This window comes from Paramormyrops kingsleyae, chromosome 10 (genome assembly GCF_048594095.1).
Source record: "Paramormyrops kingsleyae isolate MSU_618 chromosome 10, PKINGS_0.4, whole genome shotgun sequence".
Taxonomy (NCBI): domain Eukaryota; kingdom Metazoa; phylum Chordata; class Actinopteri; order Osteoglossiformes; family Mormyridae; genus Paramormyrops; species Paramormyrops kingsleyae.
In genome coordinates, this window is record NC_132806.1 from 4,556,745 (window position 1) to 4,583,181 (window position 26,437).

Consider the following 26,437-nt stretch of genomic DNA (forward strand, 5'->3'; position numbering starts at 1 on the left):
CCAGTCTCCCCACATTAAAAGAAGCCACGCACAGGCATCCACCTGTTGGGATAAGGTTTGTGGTTCGAGAATTGGCCTCTTCAGCCATCTGAAGATCCACAATAAGGACCCCCCAGGTGGACCATCATACTCGATTCCGAGTGATCGCCGATGATGCTTGTGTGTCTCTGTGTGCATGCATGCCTGTATGCCTGCGTACGTGCGTGCCTGTGTGCATGAGTGCCTGCCTGTGTACGTGCGTACCTGTGTGCACCATTCACACCTATGGTCAACTTGGTAACTCCAATTAACCTCAGTATGTTCCCAGAGGCGGGTGGCACGGTGCTGCCTTCTACGGGATTCCGTACACCAATCATGATATGGCAGTCCTAAATCAAACATGCTCCGGCTCTTTGTCCGTCATGGCTGCTCTGCTGACTGTGTGCCTATTCACGGAACAGACGGTCTCTTAGTCGAACTGAGCAATGGTTTGTGGTTTATTCCATCCCTTGGTGTAGCAGACCTTCAGACAGAGGTGGCTGCCCTGCAGACTGCAGTTGAAAAAGTGATCAGTCAGACAATTGACACTGTAAAGGCCGTTAAAGGTGAATTATCCACAGTGAAGCAGGTAGCTCTGCAAAACCATGAGGCAATGGATCTCCTATTAACTGAGAAAGGTGGTGTTTGTGCTATAGTGGGGAAAGAATGTTGCGCGTACATCCCTGATTCCTCTCAGGCTGTGCAGGATCTAGAGGACGCAGTGCACAAACAGCTGTCTGAGATGCATGAAGAGCATGGCCTGTTTGAGTACAGCTGGGACAATTGGTTCTCCTCACTGATTAACTTTTAGTATATTGCTTTTGCTTGTAGTGTTGCTACTAATCATATTGCTAGTTCTGTCTTCCCAGGCAAAATCTCTTATGTTCCTGCGGGCTCCCTCTTTTCCATACGTGGATGATCCTCCCATTCCTGCCTGGCTCTACGGACCTCAGCCCCCGGTCGTCATCAATATCACCAGCAACACCAACACCGCTGGTGACTCGTGTTCCATCCAACCGCCACAGGCCCGCTTCTGCCCGTTGTGCTTTCGTCCGGAGGACTACTACACCGTGGACTCTGATTATTTGTGAACAGCGCGGATCTCGCGTGTTCAAAAGGGGGGAGTGTAGAAGAAAAATTGGACATTGGTAGGCCCGGGAGGGGAGGCAAATTGGGTCTGTTATGTCTTAGGCCTTAGGCAAGAAGAGATTGTTTTGAATACTGCTCTACGTTTGAGCTCCATTTTTTGGTGTTTTGTGACCAATCAGGACTTAGAAGTCCTTATAGGGAATTGGGAGTTATGCTTTATGAACTGGTTGCTCTGTGTGCTCGGGGTACTTGGTACCGAGCGCCAGAGTGTGACGGGAACGTTTGTTGGAATTGCTGGAATAAAAGATTTTCTTTACTCACCAAACTGAGAGGTCCAGACTTTTATTCTAGGTAACTCTCTGTGTTATCACACTGTAAAAAAATCTGTAAAATAAGTCAAAAGTCTGGCAGCAGGGGTGCCATGCAAAACCGGTTAACGGTGAAAATTTTTTTCAGAAAACATGGTTAAAATCTGTTAAAATACAGTAACTTTAACTGATAGGAATACAAATTTATACCATACTTCAACAGGTTTTGTAAGTTTTCTAACACATTAAGTAAGTTTAATAGCATTTTTCAAGGTTGAATGATTATCTGTGTAAAAATAAGTTGTTAAATCACTAAATATTTTTGAAAACTGTCAATTTTAATTAAATACCCTGTAAAACATTTAATTTAACCTGTAATTTGAAGGTTTTTAAGATATAACTAAACATAAGCCTTGTCAGGTTTTGGAAGGACCAGTTATCTATATGTACCACATAAACTATGTTGCCACCTGGTCTTTTTATTTTGCTTTTTCATTATTTCAGCACATTATAACGTTAACAAAAATACTGTATTCACTTTGCATGTATATGTAAATGCATTATAATCTTGGAGTTATATGAGGAGTACAAGGAAGCAATAACTAAAAAAGGGAACACTGTAGCTGTACATAAAGCCAGGGGAAAAGGCTTGGCAAAAGATTGCTGACAGACTATATGCATAAGTATGGGGTTCCATTTGTGCCAAAAATATGTCGATATGCGTCATGCATGTTGTCCTGATGTGTCGTCTGACTGTTTTGAAGGACAAAAAAATAGCTTTTTCCTGACACACCTTCCAAATAATCTGTTAGCACAAAGGGGGCGTCTGATAGTTTTTTAGAGACGTGGTAACCTTAAGATTTTACTTGATCTTGTAATTCACCAACAGTCATCCTTGGGGATTTTTTGCCTCTCTTACAATCCTCCTCACTGTAAGTGGGGAAAAACAATCTTGGGTCCTCTTCCAGGGGGCTTCCAGTTGTTGTCCACTTTTTTATTACTGCCCTAACAGTAGAAACGGGCATTTTAAGGCAAGTAGCTATTTTTTAATACCCAATCCCTGACTTATGAAGGTCAACACACTTCTCCCTCATTTGGTTTGTATATTCTCTTACGTTTCCCATGTTGATGGATGACTAAGGGAATTTGGGCTCTGTGTCACCTCATGTTCATAAATTCAATTGGGAGTTATGCTTTATCAACTGGTTGCTCTGTGTGCTCGGGGTACTTGGTACCGAGCGCCAGAGTGTGACGGGAACGTTTGTTGGAATTGCTGGAATAAAAGATTTTCTTTACTCACCAAACTGAGAGGTCCAGACTTTTACTTTTAGAAACGGGCATTTTAAGGCAAGTAGCTATTTTTTAACCGGTATGTTATTTTAAGCATGCAATTGATATGGGTTGATCAGAAATTGTTATATTTATTGCTGATTAGAAAACTATTTACATGACAGCATCAGCATTGAGCTTCAGATCAGTGGTTTTGATCACGATAACAAACGAACTATATACAGAACAAGTTTTGCAACAATGAATACAACACATGCGGTTGCAACTATGAAGTAAAATGTAATGAACAAGAGTTTTCATCTCAACATAACTTTCTTTTTTTAACTTTTAATTTTTTTATGATCAGTGTGATTTCTTTTTTTTGGTTCTTTTTTATTTTTTTTATTTCCACACCAGGTATGTGTGAGTGTGTGTGTGTGAGTGAGTGAGTGAGTAAGAGAGAGACAGAGAGAGAGAGAAAGAGAGAGGGGGGGGGGAGTGTGTGTGTGTGTGTGTGTTTGTGTGTGTAGCTTAATTTGTAATATTAATTATACCACAACTACCTTTATTTTTTTTTATAAAATACAGCAAGAAAGTGTCAGACACTCAGTGCGTGAAGTAAAAAAAAACTGGCTAGAGCCAGCTGACGGTTTAAAAAAGAAAAAAAAAACTCTGACAGGCAGAGACGCGAGTCGCATTCTACAAACAAACCTGAAGCTGAAGAAACCCTAAACGTTAACGGAAAAAAACCAGCGATCCTGAGTGACTGAGGGAGTGACAGAGAGAGAGAGAGCGCTGTTCTCTTCTCTTCTCAGTGTTCTGTGTGTGAGTGAGCAGAGCGGGACACAGCAACACAATAAATCTGTATGTGTGTAGGGGAGGGGCGCTGTGACTAGTCTATCACAGAACGCAGACACAGTCAGCTACCCAATGAGAATTTTTATTCAATCCGAGCACAGATATTGACTTGTATTACTCGTATGATACTCGTACTCGTCAAAAGTGCTTTATCCGTACCGGATACTCGTTTCAGCCGAGTATCCGGCTCAACTCTAGTTCTTATGTTCTTATTTCTGACTGCTGGATTTTTTTTTGCATTTGGATTTTAAAATGATTTCATTGACTCTTTTTAATGCTTACCATCTATATCTAGCTGTGTGCCATTCCCAAACAGCATCTCCCCACACATGGCCACAGCGCAGTAGTAAGTCCCAGCATCAGAGAGGCTGAGGTTCCTCTTGGGGAGGCTGTAGACACAGCTCTGTGTAGGAGATCCAGCCTCAGGGCTCTTCTCACACTCATTGCTCCTGTTTCCGTGGCTGTAAATGACTCCTGGAAGGGATTCTCCTGATCCATGTCTGAACCAGTAAACACTGTGTTCTCCTGCACAGCTCCCAGCCTCTACTGTACACTGCAGGCTCACAGAGTCTCCTGGCTGCACTGTGTCAGACACAGGCTGCTGTACCACAGTCCTGCTGTTGGAGTCTTTACCTGAAAAGCAAAATGTTCATGATGACAGAGAAAAAATGGAAAATACCAGATTATTCTTATTGATTCTGAAGAGAGCTGGAAACCAAAGTGTTCTAGCCATCCAACAAATCAGTAACTTGGAGAACAGAAGAAATTCTTGTCCCTTTTCTAAATTTTGTATTACTGTTTATTAGTATAAATTCGGTGACATTTTACATTAACTGCACCAATACATTTATAATGCATCCATATAACATTCATAAGAGGCATGTAAGTATACCTTAATATCCTAACATACCTCAACAGCTTTAATATACAATAACAAACATTATATTAATCATATAATGTGTGTTATTAACGTATGTGTCACGCTCCGCTCCGTCCGCTCCTGATGTGTGCCACACCCACCTCGTTACCTCGTGTTCATCCCTGATTGTTCTCACCTGTTGCCTGTTCCGTTTGCCTAGTCTCTTGTATTTAGTCCGAGTCTCAGTCCGTCTTCCCCAGATCCGTCATTGTATTGTTTCGATGTTTTGTTCCTGTCAGCCTTCCCGCCGTGAATAAACCCCATTTGTCCGTCTTCACGGCTCCATTCGCCTGCTTTTCGGCTCGCGATCGTGACAGTATGAAGGTACATTTTTTTTTTTTTTTTTTTTTTTTATTGCCCACCACCACCCCCCCTCTTCGGAGGACAACTTTATTTTACATTACATTCAAGAGTAAAGATTGTGGCCGCTCCGAACTCACCAGTACCGTGGAAAAGGAGAAAAACAGGGGGGGTACAAAAACAACAGCGTAACAATAACAGACATCAATCACCATGGGGAGAGGGGGAGAGAGAAAAGAAAAAAAAAAAAAAAAAGGTATACAGAAATAATAACACTAATAATGTAGGCGGGATGGAAAAAAGATGAAGTATAGGGGAATACAGAATACAAACAACCATAAGAAACATAACACTCATCAAACAACAAGAATTATAACAGCATCAGTGATACTAATAATAATTAATACAAATCGGTATTATATATATGTAGCATACACACACGTAATCGTACCGTTATATATGTATATTTCAATTCCTAAATCTATAACATACCCTAAAAAGTCATAATAATAATGATATTGATCGCTCAACCAGTCTTGTATGCATGTGCAAGTGTAGGTGTGACCTGATTTGTCATTGGATGTGCTGGCATTTAATGCCGTAAGGGGAGGCGGCAGCACCCCCCCCCCCCCAGGCCCAAGGCGAAGGCAGGAGAACCAGGCAACCGAAGCCACCCTACTGCCCCCCCGGCACAAGGGCCCACAGCCACGCATCCCAGAGACAACCACCCGCCCAACCCGAGAGGGAGCCCGCGAGGGACTAAGGGGGCGCCAACCCCCGCACAGGGAGGCCCGCAGAGGGAGGACGGGCGGCGAGCCCCCCAGCCCCACCCGCAACCACCCCACCGGGGCAGGCGGGTCCAGGGCCGAAGGGCCCCACCCACCGGGACCACCCCCCCCACCCCCCGGCGGACGGCCCCCCACACACCGTGGGAGCCCCAGCCCCCCCAGCCCGTCCCCCGGGAGGACGGGCCGCCGCCCACCGCAGCGACCCGGCACGCCTCCCCCCCAACACTGCAGGATGATCCAAGGGGGGCCCATACAAAGAGCCCCCCCCCCACCCGGGAGCAGACCCGCGGCGACCGGGGAGCGGCAGCCCAGACCGAACCCCCCAATCCGCCTAGCAGGGCCCAGAGCGTCCCAAGATTCCCCGGACCGCCCGCCAGGGCCCCACCACGGCGCAGCAGAGCCAAGCACCACCCGGCCCGCGGCCCAAGAGAGGAGGCCGCCCATACCCGCCAGGGCCACCCGAACCCCCCCATGATGGGTCTTCCCCCCGGCGGGCCACCCCACCAGCACAGGGCCAGAGACAGAGAGTTAGGGGGGGCCCCTCAGCCCCCATCCCCTCCCTGACCCATGTTGGTGTGAAGTGTGCATGTACATGTGTGAGAGAGTTGTGTGTTTATGTCTACTATGCATTAAAATTAGTGGGTGCAGTTCGGGTATGAGGGCCCCACCACTGGCAGATGGCAGAGTCCCCCATCCCCCTCCCCGCACCCCCAAGGCCCTAATGTAATATGGACTGTGTATATGACTAAGGTGCAAAAAGTGGGCGAGCAGTTGAGGCATGGGCACCCCACCGCTGGCAGACGGCAGAGCCCCACCTGCCTCAACCCACCTCCTCAGCCCTAGTGTCATGTGGTGTCTAACATGTAAGTAAAAATTGAGGGGCAGGGTCTCGGCGCACCTCCCCACCGCCCCTCAAGGCCCTAGTGTTGTGTGAAATGTGGTGTTGGACCCAGGGGAGCAATAAGGGCGTGCCAGGAGTGGGCCCCCCCCGGCACCGGGGCCAGATCCCCGACTGGCCCCGATTAGTCCCCATCCCTGACCCCGCACAGCCGGCAGGGACGGCCAACCGAGGTGTTCAGGGGCGGCACAGGCAGCCCAGCAGCAGGGAACGCCCCCCCCCCCCCAGGCGCAGACCGGGAGAGACCCACCCCACCACGCCCGATGAGACCCCAGCTAGCGGCCAAGGACGGGACAACCCCAGACCCCCCCGGCAAACGGGGAGCCGGACCAGCCAGGCGGGGTGACCCCCGCCCCCCGGCCACCCCAGGCCCCCCCCCAGGCGAGGCAGAGGCTCCCCCCACCACCCCCCCCAAACCACCCCACAGCGCCCGAGGGCCCCGCGCCGGAATCGCCAACGGCAGACAACGACCCGCCCCCACCAGGCAACGGGCCCGGGCAGACCAGGCCCCCCAGCATGCGGGCGACCACCCGCCCGGGAGCCGGAGCAGCGGCCCCAGCAGATAGAGCCCACGCCCCCAAACCCACGCACCCCAGCGCAGCGGCCCAGGCGGAACCCAGAGGCCCCACCCCCCGATCCCTCCCCAGCGCGCCACCCACCCCGCGGGGGCAGAACCCCCCCACCCCCCGCACCGCCCCCACCAGGCCAGGCCAGCGGCCACCCAGAGACACTGACCACGCGCCCTCAGCCAAGAGAAACACCAGAGGACCCCAACAACCCAGCCCCCCCACCCCCAGCCCCCAACCCGGGACGGTGACGGCAAGGCCCCACCACCCCTGACGACATTACGTTAAAAAATTCATTATTGGAGTCCAACTGTCTTCAAAATCGATCAATTGATTTTTCTTACAGGCAGACATCCTCTCCATGGAAACATAATCCCAGAGTAGATTTTTGAACAGATTTATGTTTAAATTCTCTTTTGACTTCCAGTTCAGAAGGATTGTTTTCTTAGCAATGGTTAGTACTGTGAGAAGCATGTGTGACGGATGTAAAATATTAAATGGATAGTAGCCAATCAGCATGTGGCGTGCAATAGGAAGGGGACGGAACGGATGTACATAGGAGCGGAAAAAAAGATAATAAGCGAGGCGGGAAGGAAAGCTATGTGGTGAAAGACGGTAGTTTTTTTCGATTGGGTCAAAGCCACAAAAGAAAAGTCTTAGGTTTCCATTATCGATCGGTTTTGGATCGGATTGACGTACAGTGCAACACAGTGTACCGGTACGGGTGAAGGGGCGGTGAGCAAAGACGCTTCTTTCGTTTCCTTTTTTTAGGTTCGTATTGTCGCTAGGGTTAGCAGTACCCTGCCAATCAGAGACTGTTCTACGGAGAAGCAAAGCTAGCGGAATATGCAAGGTGAAGTAGTAGTAGTGTTTGGTTTATAGAACTACCGATATTTGTGGAGTGATTTCTTTTAGTTCTCGTTGGGGGCCGCTGCATTGGGATAACCACCACCGGGACAACGATTAAGAAGATTGTTTTTTTGCTTCCCAGCTTTTCTTTTGCACGCTCTGGACTGGATTGCCTTGGAAGAGCTGATTTAAATCTTGTTTTTGGATGTTCGATTTTTCTTTTAATTTGAACTTTTCATTTATTCATTTATTTATTTTTTTGGACGGAGGACTCCCCGGCTGACGGCGCCCTACGGATTGGAGGTTTGATAAGGGACATTGTTCGCTGTGGTCATGTGTTGTGGTGCAGTTTGCGGCTAAATATAAAGTTGGTAATGTTGCTTGACTTTGGACTTGTATGGCACTAAGTGGGAATGGTTTGTTACATAGGGGGACTTATTTAAGTAACTGAGGGTGTTAATTCTCCAACCAGGTGGGAATTTCATTTGCTTATTTTATTAATCTTTCTTTTGAGTAATAAACCTAGCCATTATTTACTGGTTTTCGTATATCACGCTTTTGTGGAGTTATTCTTCATATTAAGGTATCTTCTCTGGAGTAGGGGGCGCCTCAGCCTCTGCTTATGGGTGTTGCAGCTTGGGGAGGGGCCAGGTAAGTCGCATATATACTAAAAGAGGGTACTCCGGCGCCCACACCCTGAACCTTCAGGTCACCACCGTGACGTACAAATCCTGAAGCCAAGCTACCTCATTCATATAGTATAGGCAGGGTGGGCCTGGGGCGAGTTGACTCGGGGGCCAGGGACCTAGCTCCCTTGACTCTCAGTCATTCAGAGGAGAGTTTTGTACCCCTGCAAAGCGGATGTAGGTCCCGTCCGCTACACATGCAAGATTTATTCATGTCCATATTAGTGTCAGTGAGGTCCCCAAGCAGGCAGAGTGAGGGGGAGGGTGGGATGGGATGCCCTAGGTGTGTCGATAAGTCTTCACAAATCCTTTGCCAGAATTCGTTGACCGGTGTGCAATACCAGAAAGCATGCAGGTAATTATCTGGTGCATCCGTCTTACAAGTTAGGCATATGTCAGTATCTCTGATACCCATCTGGAACATCCTCTGCCCTGTGTAGTGTGTTCTGTGTAAAATTTTGTATTGTAAAAGCTGCAGGTTGGAGTTCCGATTCATTCGAAAGGTATTCAAGCAAATTTGCCTCCAGAAGTTAGTGTCTTGATTGATAAGTAAATCCCTTTCCCATTTGTGGGTAGGGAGTGAGAGCGTTGTATCAGATTCTGCTAGATGCACGTAAATCCTAGACAGTAGTTTTTTAGTTGGAGTTATTAAGAAGTTTGCTATTTTAGGTGAAAGCTCCAGATCTAATTGCTTACGGCACCATCTATTGTGTATTATTGATTTAAGTTGAAGATATTCTAAGTATTTGTTTTTCTCAATGTTATAAGTTTCTGTAATTTTGTCAAATGATATCATGCAATTGTCTTGGATTATATGTTCGAGGCGCTTGATTCCTTTATTATGCCAAGCCAGGAAGTTTATCACTTTTTTATTTAACAGGATGTCAGGGTTGTTCCAGATGGGTGTCAGTTTGCATGGGACCACTGAAGTTTGGTTTATTCTAAGAAATTCCCACCAGGCTGTCAGCGATGTGCTGATGTTGATGCTCTTAAAACAGCAATGTCGTTTAAGTATATGACTGATAAATGGCAGGTCCTCGACTCGAATATCATTACAGAAAGTTTGCTCAATATCCAACCAGTTAAGGTCTAAGTTATTTTACGTAGTCCATTTTAGGACATATATCAATCTATTGGCAAGAAAGTAGTTGTAGAAATTGGGAAGCTCCAAACCCCCACAATTTTTGTATTTCTGTAAAGTTTTTAAACTTATTCGTGGTGGTTTGGATTTCCATAGATATTTTGAAACTAAGGAGTCCAATGATTTAAACCAAGTCCGCGGAGGTTGACTCGGAACCATTGAGAACATGTAGTTAATTTTTGGTAGGATCATCATTTTGATTGTAGCTACTCTTCCCAGAAGTGATGTGGGTAGATTGTTCCACCGTGCAAGGTCATCTTCTATCTTTTTAAGCAGCGGACTATAATTTAATCGCGTCAGATCTGACAGCTTGGCAGAAATGTTAATACCCAGATATCTAATGTTCCCAGATTGAAGTGGGATAGTTGGATTGGACTGGAAGTCACAAGATATTGGAAGAGTAGTCGACTTGTTCCAATTAATAGAGTAATCTGATATGGAGGAGAATTTATCTATAAGTCTTATCGTCTCCGTGAGGGAACCCTGTGTATTTTGAAGAAAAAGTAATACATCATCTGCATAAAGACTAATTTTATGGGTTATACTTGCTGTTTGAATACCTTTGATATTATTATTATTCCGAATTGCTGCTGCCAATGGTTCAATAAATATAGAAAATAGTGATGGAGAAAGTGGACAACCTTGCCTAGTGCCCCTTCTGAGAGTGAAGCTTGGGGAGATTTGATCATTCGTTTTTACACAGGCTTTAGGTGAACTGAATAAAATTTTAATCCAGGTTACGAAGTTCTCACGAAATCCAAATTTTAGTAAGGTTGCCATTAGAAATTTCCAGTTGACCCTGTCAAAAGCCTTTTCTGCGTCCAATGACATGATTATGGCTTCCTTATTTTGAATGTTGCAGTAGTCTATTACGCCAATTAGTCTCCTCATGTTGTTAGTGGACTGTCTGCCTTTAATGAAACCCGTTTGATCTGGATGTATTATATAAGGTGTCACTTTTTCAATTCTACTAGCCAGTGCCTTGCTGATGATTTTAAGGTCCGCATTTATAAGTGATATTGGTCGGTAGCTAGAGGGGAGAGCAGGATCTTTGTCAGGTTTGAGGAGCAGGTTAATGTCTGCACAATTCATATTTGGAGGGATGCTGCCAGTTTCTTTAATTTCTATAACCATTCTATGGAAGAGTGGTGCTAGCAGAGGCCAAAATGTTTTGTAGAATTCTGCTGGAAATCCATCTGGACCTGGGGCTTTCCCGTTAGGCATACATTGAAGTGCATCATGAAGTTCCACTATTGAGAGAGGTAACTCTAATGCCGTTATTTGTTCATTATTTAATATTGGTAGGTTGATGTTATTTAAGAACTCTTCTATTTCAGAATTGGTTGGATTAATATCAGGTGAGTATAATTTTTTATAGAAGTCCCTGAATATCCTATTTATCTCTCCTAGGCTATGAGTTGCCTTCCCATTGGGGTCTGTAACTGAAGAGATTGCTGCCTTCTCCTTATTCTGTTTTAGTTGGTTTGCTAAAAATTTACTTGATTTATTACTATGTTCAAAATTGTCCAAGCGTAATCTCTGTATGTAAAACTGAGTTTTTTTGTCTCTTAATTCTTGCAATTTAATTTTATTTTTTCTCAGGTCATTGAGAAGGTGTTTTTCTTGGGAGGCAACATGTGCTGATTCCAAAGTTTTAATTTTCTGTTCTAGTTCAGTTTCGAGTGCTTTTTCTTTCTTCTTTTTATGTACTGAATATGAAATTATTCTGCCTCGTATTACAGCCTTTGCTGTCTCCCAGAGAATGCACGCAGAGATACCTGGCAGGTCATTTGTTTCAATAAATGTTGTCCAATCTTTTTTAATAACTTCTAGAAACTCTGAGTCCGTTAGTAATGATGTATTCAGTCTCCACCGTTTAAAAGGTGGTGCACTAACTTTTACAGTGACCGTCATAGTGACAGGTGCGTGGTCACTGATTGTTATAGGGTGAATTTGTGTGTCAGATATATCTTTCATAACTGTATTGCTCGTAAGAAAAAAGTCTATCCGGGATTAAGAATGATGGACTGGTGAGAAAAACGTGTATTCTCTGAGCGTGGTGTGAAAAGTACGCCAGACATCGCATAGGCCGAAATCATTCATATATTGTTTTACTGTTTCAGATGATTGGCAAGTACGGTAACTAGCTGCTGTACTACGTCTGTCAGATTCTGGGTTAAGTACTAAGTTGAAGTCCCCTCCCAGTATAAGTTCTGTGTCTGAGTGCGATGATATTTCAGCAAAAAGGTGGTGGAAGAAGGAGGAGTCATCACTATTTGGACCGTATATATTGGCAATACATATCTCTTTGTTATATGCTGAAATTTTAATAATTATGAATCTACCTTCTGGGTCTGCGATAGTGTCTTTACAGTTGAAACATATTCTTTTGTTGATTAAAATTGCTACACCTCTCTGTTTTGAATTATAACTAGCTAAGTATATGTGTGGAAATTCTGGTGAATTTAATGTACACTGTCCTGTTTTGGCTAAGTGAGTTTCCTGCAGTAGGACAATGTCTGCCTGTAATGTTGTTAGATATTCTAAGATTTTATGTCTCTTAGCAATTGAGCCAATACCACGCACGTTCCAAGTGACAAAGCGTAGTGAATTCATGCTGTCCTAACTTAGACCCCCTGAGTGCAATCTAATGTTAAAATGGATGGATGTGTGTGTATGTGAAAGACTGTGTGTGAATGAGTCTGAATATGTCAGGATTAGTGTGTGTGCAAATATCAATGTGTGAATGCCTCCATGTGTGTTATTAAGGTGAGGAGATCTGTCTGAGCTTGAGTGGGCATGTGTATATGTGAGTGTATGAATGCATACATGTGTGATGTTAAGATGAGGGGGTGCGTGTATGTTTGAGTGGGCATCTACAGTATGCATGCGAGTGTGTGACTACCTACGTGTCGGTGTGGGTGTATAGTATCTGGTAGACTGCTTCCAGATAAAACATTTTTGAGCGTCAATATCGATATGCAACAATTAACATAACAACCAAATTGACAATGATGGCCATAACAATAACAACAACAACAACAACTGCGACTGTAGTGAGACATTAAACAAGGGGGTTGAGGAACAGTAAGGGATATAAAGTGAACCAGCCTTAATAGTCTTTAGACAAAGCCGTCTAGTGTGCGGCGTGCGCTAAAAACCTGTATTAACTGCCAAACTTTAAAGTCAGTTTGTTAAATGCGTGTTACCTTAGTCGGAAGTGGTTTCAGTAGAGCCAAGCAGTGGTGTTCTGGTCGCGAAATAGTTGTCCATTAACATACAGTCTGTCTACCGCGATGACAGCTCGGGCTCCCTCCGCAATGAATTTTTTCCTGAGCTGGAACAGGATTCTGCGACGATCCAGGATTTCTTTGGGAAATTGGTCGTTGACGCTGAAGTCCGTTCCTCTGAGCTCCCTGCCTCGGCTTTTCACCAGTTCCTTTTGCTTGAAATGTTCAAACTTGGCCACGATAGGTCTTGGACGCTGAGCTTCTTTCCTCACCCCTCCTATGCGGTGGACCCGATGAAACGTGATGTTGTTGACGGTGTCCCGAGGAAGTTTAAGTTCTTGTTGCATGAAGTTTCTGATGGTAGCTTCTGCGTCTTCCTCTGCGCGCTCCGGAATTCCGGCGAACACTAAATTGTCCCGCATACTTCTTGCTTGAATATCAAGCAGGGACTCTTTCATGCGCTTATGTTCTGTGGAGAGTTTCGCCATACCTTCCGTGAGGGATGTTACGGAGTCTCTGAGAATCTTGTTTTCAGATGCTAGCGATTCCACCTGTTGTTGACTGTACTCCAGAGATTCCCGTAATGCTTGAAATTCCTTGTGTAGGATTTCTACAAGTGCCAGTCGGGCGTCAAAACTGGAAAGTTTGTTGTTAATGGACTCTAGGATATCTCCGTATTCCTTATCAGGCGATGAAGGGCTACTTGAGGGGCTGTTTGAGGTACAGTCCGAGCGTGTTCTCTTCGTGGACGGAGTCGCTTGGTTCTTCTTCATGATGAGTCGTTCGTAACACTCGTCCACGTAATCCTGTAAATCTTCCAAGCTTTCTTCGTCCAGGATGTAAATGAGTGAACTTATTTATCCGATAAAGTACTATAAATACTATTATTAATATTTTGGCTTGGTTAAGTTGGCTATCGAAGTAAGTTTTGTTTTGTTTTTTTTTTTAGTAGGACGCTGCCATGTTGGATTACGCACAGCTCTCGCGAGATCTCACAGCATTACTGCTCTCTACTCTTGCCTTGAAGGTACATTTAATTAATTTCAATTCAAAGACATAAATATTTCTTATACCTGCATGATTTGACTCAAGAGCCAAATGTATTATCTTTACTTGTTACTGTTTGCTGATTGTTTGTCTATTTTTTAACATTAAATAAAAAATATACATTGCAAAAGGAATTCAAATTTAATTCAGATTAACAAAATGAACTGAAATTTAAAGGCCATTGTCAAATCTGTTCCGAATGGTGCCTATCCCTGATTCTTATGTTAAATCGTGTTTTTTTCCTGAGCTAAGATACACTAACTGCTCAGAAAACACTAAAAATAATTTTCTTTTGTTGCTTAAGATTTTTGCACAGTCCTATATATATAGCAGCTCAAATATTTTTATTTCATTTCTTTTAAAGAGGCTGCAAGTTGTAACATTAACATCTGTATAAAGAGAAGGTTACGCTTTTGGCTGAAGATTACTGACAGCAAGCAAGATGTAACAAACTGTATAATAATGTGATGCAGTGCATGTTCATGTATAAATGTATCAATGTAGCATCAGGAGGGGTCCATCACAGCCCCGCCACCATCTCTTTGCGCTGCTGCCATCAGGAAGGCGCTACAGGACTATTTATGGCGGGAACGGCTTCTCTCCCAGGGCCGTTACCACACTGAACCAGACACTGACATAACCCCAGGATCCCACTGTTTCATCAGTACAGTTACTGTGCAGTGTGTTCATAAATAAAGGCACATATCACTTTATGCTGCAGTCTTCTCTAGGTTTTGTATATGTATGTATATCATATATTTATGTTTAATAAATATTATATTTAACATTACACTCATAACTAAAATCCACATCACATAAGTAAGATGACACTTGCCTCCTATTAATTTGTATTCTTGTATAGTTATTTTTACATATTTCAGCTATTTCTGTCTGTAATAACACTAAAAACATTGCAATTTAAATAGCAAAACATTTTTTTAATGATTTTTGTTGAATGTTGTTTAGAAAAACATTTATGGAGCAAAGCAGACAATCAGGTATCTTTGCTAATTTTATATTGACAGACAACTCAACTGTCAAAAATATTTTACAGGGAACAATCTTATCAACACTATAAAAAAGTAAATATGAAAATAATTGGAGTCTCATTTACCTGTGATTATGACAAAGGTTCCATTCCCAAAGGTGGCCTCATGAAGAAACACAGTAGCACAATAATACACTGCAGAATCTGACGGCTCCATGTTGGAAATAGTGAGGTTAAAATTCCCCTTTGCATTCTGTAAGGAGTAACGTTTTATGTTTTTATATTCCTCGTAAAATTCACCAGATAAAAAGTTAACTGCCTTCGCCATGAGCTGGGGCTTCTGACCAACAGTTTATTTGAACCAAGCAACATAAGAAACATCTTCTGGAGAGAAGCATGTCAGGGTCACACTGTCTCCAAGCTGAACCCTCATCAGGAGACTGGACTGAACAACATCCACAGCCAGTGCAGTGTCTGGAAAAACAGAAAAATAAACGTGACATACATCATAATAGTAAGCAAAATAACCATTAACTATGATGGAGATTAAATGACCACTTATTACACTGATCACTAGTGTTGTAGTCAAGACCACCTAAACCGAGACCAAGTCATTGCCGAGACCGGAGGGTATCAAGACCAAGACACTGCCGAGACTTGAGGGTACCAAGACCAAGTCCAAGACCAAGACACACTAAGGCGAGACCAAGACAAGACTGGTCGAGAACAAGACCAAGACCGAAAACAGACTAGGGCTAGAATCGACATCACATTACTCAGATCAACTGTAGAGAAAAAAGGCATTGCTGTAAAGTGTCATTACTTGTTAAATCAAATTCATGTTTTCTTTTCAATTATATTGTCCATATGTCCATATGTCTCTCATTTAAAATCTCCCAGATTTGTCATAGTTACGAGGCCTGATGGAAAATAATATTCTCAGCAATCCTCTCCTATAACCATTTTATCAGACCTCGTCAAGGGAAAGAGATGGGATGTACCAGAAGATGTTCATATTAAGTCTCTTATACCAGGGAGAGAGGCCTTGGGTAAGCTATGAATACGGCTATGTAATGATCCTCTGCTTTGAATTGAAGAGAATGAGCCTCCAGATTGACTTGCACCTCCAAGACCGTGCTTTCTAAGGAATGTAAAATACCTAATTTAATTGAATTATAACTGCTATTAGTGCTGGGCGATAAAACGATCTCGATTTTTTATCGATAAAAAATAAGGACGATCACGATGATACACACAGACTATAAAACTCGATCAACCAAATTTGCTCCATTTTAGAGAATGCGCTGAGACAGACAACTCTCAGAATGTCTTTCTGATCGGCATGTCTCATTGGTATGTCTTTCTGATGGGTATGTCTGACGATTAAACAAATAAAGCAGCACAACATTACAGTAACTAACAATAAATAAACCACTAACTTACGTGTACTGTTAGAGCATTTATGTAATTTATTTAAACTTTATTTTACCAGTAAATGAACTGAAACCAGTTCTCACTGCTTTATGTGCTTTTCGGGAGAAATAGCAGATAACGCATTGGAACTTCCTGGGATACAAACATCATGCGTGTGACTAAATTCTTCAGCCAATAAGGGCAAAGTTGTGTCGTCACGGAGGCAGTTCCAGTTTGTGCTGCGCGGTCTGTCTCAAGTCGTCTTGCTCTCGCGAGGATTTTGTACCATGTGACATGGTGACGCGTGGTGACATTTTGGAACATTTCTTTGCTGACTTCGCTATCATGCGATGTGTATGAAGTGTGTGGACTGTGAAGCACTGTGTCCATTGAGAAAATGTATACAATGTAACGTTTTTTAAAGTAGATGCATCTGACTGGTTGCATTTGAATTGAGGCGCGTAATGAATAATGATACTGTTCTGTGAGGATGTGCTGTTTTCTCTTTTTTTCCCCATCCCATCGAGACCGCTATGTCCGAGACCAAGACAAGACCGAGACCAAATAGGGTCGAGACCAAGACAAGACCGAGACCAAATAGAGTCAAGACCAAGACAAGACCGAGACCACAAAAAATTGGTCTTAAGACCGGTCTCAAGACCAAGACCGGTCTCGAGAACTACAGCACTACTGATCACATCATACAGGATATATGAAAATATTAAAATCCAAAAATAATTTATCATTTATGATCCTACTAATAAAAATGAGAAGACCAAAGAGACTGAACATCTTTGTGGTTCCACTTGTTTAGAATAAACTGCTCTGCTGCTAAGAGGTCATGGTCGTGGTCGGGATGAAAGTGCAGGAAACAGAGAGGTACAAGATACACATCAGGCTGATCTGATTGGCTGGTTCACACAGGAATTTAAGTAATAGTAAAAAGGGATTTTAGTCAACACGTTCAGTATTAATTTACTCAACTGCCAGTTAAAATGAGAACAATTAGATAAAGAGGAACAGATACTGAGCATATGAAGTTCTTTGTACGGAGTGCTGAGACACTGTGGGAGGGCATTTGCTAATCATCTCTCTCAGACAAGCTCAGCACAGTCTCAGTCTTTTATCAAACTGGTATTAGACAGTCTCTTATATCACACAGTTCTTAAGTTTTCTACAGTATCATATCATATAATTACACTCAAAAGACAGTTTAAATGTTCTTTCTACCATGCAAACAGAACTGAAATTGTAGCTTTACTGCTTACATTCACATATTTGCATTTAGAGCAAGTATTTTAATAGGTGTACATGAGAGTAAATGGTGAATCAGTTTATTTGCTCTCTAGCCACATTAAATCCACTTGGCTACCCAGCCATTCATCAGTATGTGACCACTGCCATCTGGCGTTTAATGTCAAGAGGATCAAACAGACGTCTGCAAAGTGGTTGCTTGTTCCTGATCCTCTTATTTTCCATCTGAGCTGATCATGGTCTCATCCAGTCCCACTTGCTTTAAAAACACCATCAGTAGCATCTCCGGCACAGAAAGCCTGCTGGGGCACAATTAACACTAACATGCAAAGTACTTGCTCAGTGAATCCTAATACAAATGCACTTAAATCACAGGCACACATTAATGTAACAGGGGCAGGAGTAAATGCATGTGGAGACAGATATGAGTGGCTTTGTCAATAACAGCATCTGAGCTCACAGATCTGATATAAATATTACCCTGTTATACTGCATCGAATTACAAATCCAAACTTTAAGCAGTAAATCATCACAGCACATACAGAGGAACATTTCAGAGCAGGGAAACCCATTACTTTAAGATCCTTAACGTACAGTCAAAACAACTTTGCAATAATGTAAAATAGACTCACCAATGACGTTCACTGCTTTAAAAGAAAAGTTGCACAACAATCTTTCATCCAGGCAAACTTTTAATCTCTCATTTTCGCTCTAATGGCAAGGTGCTAAATCTAGATTTTAATAAATTCCCCACCTGAGTCATTTTATTACCCTGCTAGTGGTGGCTAACATAACAGCTAGATGTTGATTGCAGACACCAGTGAGAACGTCTTAGAAATAAAAGCAAATAGGATAGGCATCTGTCATCAGAAAATAGTTTTAACACTTTGATAAAAATTTTAAATCCAATACATGACTTATAAGTTTGATATCACAGTAACTGGGACAACCTCATAGAACCTTTACTAGTCATTGTTCAGAAGATTAACATGGATTAAAACTATTAATTGAATAATGTACTTTCATAGTAAGTTGATTATGCGGAGAGAGAAAAAGAACTGTCTTTGAAAAAGATCAACCATAGAACAAAGCCGCAGCGTTGGCACCCCCTAGTGGTGAATTGAGGACAGTTCCGTCTGAAGCAGCTCAGCAGGAGACTTGGCGTCAGCTGCTCTTACAAACTTAGTCCTGCTCGGTTTGAAGGCCAGAGGCACAAACAATAAAGGGGACATCTACTGCACGCCCCCACCCCCGATGATGGTACAAATTATCATGAAACAGTTTTCTTAGATAAGTCTTTTTGGACGTCTGTGTAAACACTCTGCCGACCTGCTTGTGATTTTGGAAAACCCAACGTAAGCTTATATCAATTAATTGGGTGATGGACCAGTGTCTAGGTTCAAGGAGGTAAATGCTGTGCTGTGTAATAGTCGGAAAGGGAAGACACAGAACCAGGGATGACAGTAAACTGAACACCTTGTATTTAGAACAAAAAATAAAAAGAATAAAAATATATTTACTCGCATTCTGTAAAGTCAAATATAGTTGTTCCAGGTTTAGTCGGTGTCTTTTGTCCTTTCAGTTCAACGTCTTTTCAGTCTCTGGGTGCACCCAGGTAAGTCAATACCGATGAAAATGGGGCAAATCCTACCACACCGGTGAACTTGAGCAAGGGAAAAGGAACGGAGGAGTTCCCTTTCTGAAGAGTCCAAAAATCAGGTTTCCCAGTGGCTCACTATCTCCCTTGTCAGGGAAAAAATCCAGTTCTCAGTTCCAGAGTCCTTCCAGGGGTTTCAAAAACCTAGCCTGCATAACAATATATAAAACCCTTATTGTTTCAGGCTTAACATTTTAATCACTTATGGCCATATTTCACATTAGATCTAGTTTTTCAAAACAGAAATTCCTATCTGACAGTACGGGATCTTTCCCCCCATCACTTTATGGAGTGTATTTTTATTTAATCCATGTTCAATTAATTATTTGTGGTTTTTTTCCTTCCTTTTAACCATTAATTATGATTATAACTCGTGAGTTTTCACATTCAAGTTCTATTATATTCTCTAATATCTTACCCTGAAATTAAACTTAGTCAAAGGTTGTTTCACACATTTTTTACTTTTTTCCCCCGATCTTGATGAACATCATTTTTTCAAAGTTACCAGGATTTTTAATGGTGTTAAACGTACAAGAATTTCAACAAATTAATAATAAAAATAAAAATACAGTCACATTCTACCTTAATTTTCTTCATGCTAACACTAAAGTATGTGCCCTTTTAATGAAAAATAACCTTTTACCTCACGACAATAGCTACTGTATCCCACATGCAGCATTAACAGCACACGCGCACAAACATGCTAAATGGCGGCACAACAGAGGCAACTGCCGTTAGCAACATTAGCATAGCGCAACTCACCAAGATGGTCCGTATCCACAAAACCCACATCCACAGGCTTCGGTTGTCTCGGGCACCCTCTTCTCAAGAAGAAAAATTTGGATCCTTCAGTGTTGTCTAACTTTAGACCAATTTCTAAGCTGCCTTACCTATCAAAGGTCTTAGAGAAAGTGGTTTTAAATCAGTTACAATCATTCCTGATTGGGAACGAAATCTATGAAAAGTTTCAGTCTGGTTTTAAATCGCATTACAGTACTGAAACTGCCCTCCTGCGAGTTACCAATGACCTCATGCTGACAATTGACTCGGGTAGCTCTGCTGTTCTGGTCCTTCTTGACCTTACTGCTGCCTTTGACACTGTGTATCATAGTATTTTGCTGTCACACCTTGAGCACTATGTCAGCATCAAAGGCACGCCCCTCTCATGGTTTCAATCCTATCTAACTGGCCAAAGCTTTTCCGTTCATTTAGGCGAATTCTCTTCACCTACAGCTCCACTTATACTTCTGGAGTACCACAAGGCTCTGTCCTGGGCCCTATACTCTTTTCACTGTATTTATTGCCACTAGGGTCCATATTCAGAAAAAATAATATCGCCTTCCACTGTTTTGCAGATGATGTACAAATTTATCTGCCTCTAAGTCTAAGCAGGAATGATTGATTTCAGCCATTGTTCGATTGTTTGAATGAGGTCAAATCTTGTATGAGCAGTAGTTTTTTAAGCCTAAATGATAGTAAGACCGAGATTATTCTATTTGGCCATAAGTGTACTGATTGCTTCTCTGGTCTTTTGGGCCCTCTTTCTCCTTACATTCGTTCATCTGTCAAGAACTTAGGTGTGACCTTTGACAGCGCTTTTAAATTTGATAATCAGGTGAGCTCTGTCATAAAAACAAGTTTTTATCAAAGGAGACTCTTAGCTAAGGTTAAAGGTTACCTCCCCCTTAAAGATTTCAAGAAGGTTATCCATGCTTTTATAACCTCCCGGTTGGATTATTGCAATTCACTTTATTTTGGAATTTATCAATCACAAATTCATCGTCTGCAATTAGTGAAAAACGCAGCAGGTCGCCTCCTCATTGGTAAGCGTAAGCATGACCATATTACTCCTATATTGGCCTTGCTTCACTGGCTACCTGTAAGGTTTAGAATTGAGTTTAAATTGTTGCTGATTGTTTTTAACACTAGAAAGACTGACTGGGTCAATTGACCCAAATCAAACAAAATCACTGCTATTTCTCATTGAAGTTCTTGCTACAAAAATCTGAAAAAAGTTAGCTTCAGTTAGCTTTCGTTTGACAGCTCATGCATATTTTGGCCAAGCATTTGCCGCAAACAGGACGCTTGCACTTGTCACAGGTAGTGACAGTTTTGTTGCGTTTACAAGCGACCGTGACTTGACAGCTGACTCTTCTCTCAAGTTGCCCTGTCGGTGATGGTGTTATGACTATTATGTTATTGTTATTATGACTTTGTTATCTAATTCATTTGCATGACATTACGTCAATTGACCCAGTCAGTCTTTCTAGGTATATACTGCTGTAAAATACTAATTTCACCAGCAACTTCATTTGTGTTACCATGTTCTGTTCAAGAATGATAAAAAAAATAAAAGTCAGATTTTTTCAGATTTTTGTAGCAAGAACTTCAATGAGAAATAGCAGTGATTTTGTTTGATTTGGGTCAATTGACCCAGTCAGTCTTTCTAGTGTTAAAGCACTGAACAGGCTGGCACCCGAATATCTCACTGAACTGCTACACTGTTAAATTCCGGCCAAAGCACTTAGGTCGTCTCAATAGCTTCTGCTAAGAGTTCCTAAGACCAGGCTGAAGACCAGAGGCGACCGAGCCTTTGGGGTGGCTGCTCCTAGACTTTGGAATAGCCTACCTTGGCATGTTAGATCTGCCTCCACTCTCGAAACTTTTAAATCTTCTCTTAAGAAACATCTTTCCTCAATGGCATTTGATTTAGGATAAGTTGGCATAAAAAGTCTGTTGTTCCTCATTTTATGTTTCTCATTTTTTTATATATATATATTTTAATGATGTGACTCTGTACAGCACTTTGGTCAACATTGGTTGTTTAAAAGTGCTTTATAGATAAACTTTGATTTGATAATAGTGAGACATAATTTGCGACTTTAAGAGCGGAAGGGTTATATTAAATCGCGATTTCACTTCATCCTTAAAAAAAGTTTTTGAATTTTACATCATTAAGAATGAGAATTACAAGTGATTACTAATTACAGTTAACTAATTTCCTGCATGAACTTTTCCCCCCTCGTTGTTAAAAACCATTATATGTCAGGGTGCCAGTCAGTGGAAGAACACAGACACGTTGGCCAGCTGTCCTATTCATTCAGCACCAGCCCATCAAGTAGAGAATTCAGCACCACGGACAGTGACCTGCGTTACTATGACATCAGGTTTCTTCATTGGCTCTATATGTTTTTCTAGAAATAACTAAATGGCTCTGTTGCAGAAATTTCCAGCCATAGACTTTGTTCTTGTATGAAGAGGATATTTTATTTTTACTCAGACTAAGAACCTACAGAAAACCAGCTCTGCACGCGATCTCCCCTTTACTGCTGGAGCAGGGCACACGCAGATCAACAAGTGACAATGCAGCAAATACAGATGAACAATTTCTCACAGCTTCAGAAGGAGTCAGATTACTTTGTAATTCAGAGATTGTCTAAGACTTCTGCTAGAACATTTTGTGTACTTGAGCCTACTTTCAAAATGTATGGCACCTGGGTCTACTAAAACAAGGTGATGCTGCCTGAACCACCAACCAAGGCTGGGGAGGAAAGAGAGGAATACTAGCCAAAGCAAGGAAGTAAAGCAGCCCACCCTATCTCATGGTCACGAATACAAGAGTTAGGGAGTGTTATGAAGAAGACACCACACTTAAGACCATTGGTTTTACACAGTGAATTACACCAGAGAGAGTTATTGCATTCTAGCTGTGTTACGTAACATTCCTCAGCCTTCAGCTTTTTCCACACTATGCAGGACATAATTCAGGGTGACAAACAAAACAGTGGAACTGCAGTGCAGCCATTTATTTGTTTCAGTAGTTTTAAGAAAACTTGAACATAAAATGTTTGTTTTGCTTAGATATAAGTCCAGTTGTAGCAGACTTTATTTAAAAAAAAATATTGGCTTTAAGTGATGGATGTTGCTTGTGTTCATACTGCTTTGATTTTGAGGATGAAGTCTGAAGTGTAGGTGACATAGAAGCATGTAGTTTGATGTTTGGAGGTTGTAGTTTTTCATGGGACAATTTGAATATGGAGTACTGGTGTTGTACTTTTTAAGAGGACAGCTCACGAAAACTAATACAGAGTATTATAAGTACCTCTCTTTAAAGGAACTAAGCTCTCTTAGTGTATTTTACATCACATACACTCTTGGTTCGCTGGGCGGTCCATCCCACTGTAGTTGGAGAAAGCTGCCATCAGTCGTTCGGTGTAGCACTCGCAGGATTTACTAGGCTCCTGCTTAAAGTGATGCATCATGATCCAGTCCATGCGCGGGGCGACCAGTATCTGAAGGGCTGCCACATAGCGAGGTCTGTTCTGCCTGGGATCCAGCAGGTCACTGGCGATGTCCAACTCCTTCATCTACAGTGTCAGATGACCAAAGTTATCTCCCTCTTGAGGATTTGTAAATAACAACATAGGGGCAAGAATTTTTTCTGCCTCGTCCTGCTACCTGAGTTTTTGACCGCGGCACGTCGTCACTGAGAAGGAGGTGGAGTCGGGCGCTGAATGGTTATGATCCTCATCTGCAGGGGGGAGAGGGGAAGTGGCAGGGGAACCAGTTGCTACTCCTCCCTCGGCGGCATAAGGAGGAGACTGCTGTTTGGCAAGCAAAGCTTGGGCAGGGGCCACACAGTTTATTCCTGGGTATCTAATTAGCAGACACCTTTTGGTTCCTTCAGGGCTCCACAGACAAACTCATTGACAAAATAGAGTCGTCACAGACAAATGTTTTGTCAGCACAAGCCAACATGGACTGTGTGCTGTTTACATATTTTTGGCAGAAACGGAAAGCTCATATGCATATCGGCATATTTTTGGCACAAGTGGAACTCCATCATTTTAAAGAGGGTAAACTCTTCAGGAAATTTACAATGTCAGAATAAACTGATTTTTTAACAGGAGTAACTAATGTGCCCTAATAAGGAAATACATACAATCAGAATAAAATATCTGTGGTTTTTAACAGTGGTAACAATCTGATAAGGAAAGGTATCAGATCAACATATCTATAGCATGTAACGGAACTTGCTCCCCTCCAGAACTCATTGTTCCAGTAGTTATCTGAAATTGTCGTTATTTGGAATATTAAAGACTATGAACAAAAATGGACAATGCAAGAAAATAAAACAATGAATATGACAGAAAACTAGAGTATTGTTACAACGGTTGGTACTAGCTGGGTTATGTTCTAGCTCACATTAGAGAAACATCATAAATGCTACTAATACACAATTGGGGGGGCGTGTGGCTCAGTACATGGGCTCAAGTCCTTGTGCCTGTAATCAGAAGGTCACCAGTTCAAACCCAACCTCAGCACATCCTTTAGCAAGGCCCTTAACACCCAGCTTCCTGGGGGTGCACACAGGTGACTGCCTTTCACATAGAGCTTGACTTATAAAGAGCAAATTGAGGGAGGTGTAAAGAAGACAATTTCCCCACAGGGATCAATAAAAGTATCAATTATTATTATAACTGTAACTACATGTAATAACCAGAAAGCATAATTGCTTACTTTCTGTCGAAAATTCTTGCAGCAATATGCTAAATTTATGGGCTAGTGGACATGTAATTCTGTTCTACGCATGCGCTTTGTCATGCCCCGCTCCGTCCGATCCTACTGTGTGCCACGCCCCCTCGTTAACCTCATGTGGAATCCCAGTGTTTTACAGCTGTTTCGGATTGTTGTCATTAGTTCAGTGTATTTAGTCCGCGTTTCCGTTTGTATCCCCAGTCCGGTCATTGACGTTATGTGACGTTGTTTTGTTGTGTGCTCTGTGTTTTGGAATTAAACTCCGTATTTCCCGATCCCTGGCTTCTGTTCGCCTGCTTCCCCGCGCCGTGCTACACACGCCGTAACAGAATGACCGGACTCCAACAAAGAAAAACAGGTACTTCGCCGGCGCACCGGCTGTGGGCGGATCTACCCGGGGTTCCACGGATGACCCCCGCGAACTACGTGTTCTGCGACCCCAGCCTGTATTGGCCGGATGCGGACCGGCGAGCAAAGCCGGCTCCCGAGGTGCCTGGCCGCACAGCAGCAGGAACGCGGAGAAACAGGCGGCGTGAGGGCGCACCAGAGGAGCTCTTTATCAGGTCTGTCTCCCTTTCCGCCACTTGCCCTGCTGCTCACCGGGAGAATCCCAGCCCGATTCTCCACCCGGCGGTGTTCGCGGGTGACGTCACCGCCGCTTCGCCGAAGCGGACGCCCGAAGACCGTCCGCCCACCGCTTTGCTGCCCAAGCCAGCTTGTCCTTTCCATGGGACGCGCCTGGCCCTTAAAGGGGCCAGGTCCATTAAGGACACGATCCCGCTGGTTCCGCGATTTCGGACGCGGGCAGCGCCCCCCGTGGTTCCAGAGGCTGCAGCGCCCCCCGTGGTTCCAGAGGTCCATGTGCCATCCCCTGCTCCTGCGCCGCCCATCCTGACTCCAGGGCTCCCTGTGACTCCAGGGCTCCCTGTGACTCCAGGGCTCCCTGTGACGGCCACTGGCCGCATGCCTGAGGCGCCCCCGGTGACTCCCGTGCCTGCTGAGGCGCCCCCGGTGACTCCCGTGCCTGCTGAGGCGCCCCCGGTGACTCCCGTGCCTGCTGAGGCGCCCCCGGTGACTCCCGTGCCTGCTGGGGCGCCCTCTGCCGGCCGCGTGTCCGAGGCCGCCGCTCTGCCCGCGGCCACGCCTGCTGCCCGCACGCCTGCTGAGGCGGCCACGCCTGCTGCCCGCACGCCTGCTGAGGCGGCCACGCCTGCTACCCGCACGCCTGCTGAGGCGGCCACGCCTGCTGCCACCGCTCTGCCCGCGCCCTCACAGGCTACCTCCCCTGAGCTCCCCGCGGCCCCTGAGCTCCCCACGACTCCCGATGCTCCTGTCTCCGAGGAGGTCCCGGACTGCTGCCCTTATGCTCCTCCCTCTGTAGTGGAAATGGAGGGGGAGCTTGAGTGGGACCCCTCGGGGATTGCCTTGACTGCCCCCGTGGCTTCCCCTGTGACTGCCCCCGTGGCTTCCCCAGTGGCTTCCCCCGTGACTGCCCCCGTGGCTTCCCCTGTAACTCCTCCACCGTCACCCCGGTGTGATAGACCCCGGCCAGGTCCCCGCCTATCGGTCTCCCGGAAAGGGCGGGGACACCTGCATCGGGCCCGGGTCCCGCCCGCCCTGC

The 26,437-nt window shown here is 43.8% G+C and overlaps 1 pseudogene; it reads right to left on the reverse strand.

The window, feature by feature from the left end:
• Positions 1-3,813: 3,813 nt before the first annotated feature.
• Positions 3,814-15,424, reverse strand: LOC140593226 (immunoglobulin kappa light chain-like; annotated as a pseudogene).
• Between the last annotated feature and the right edge of the window lie 11,013 nt (positions 15,425-26,437).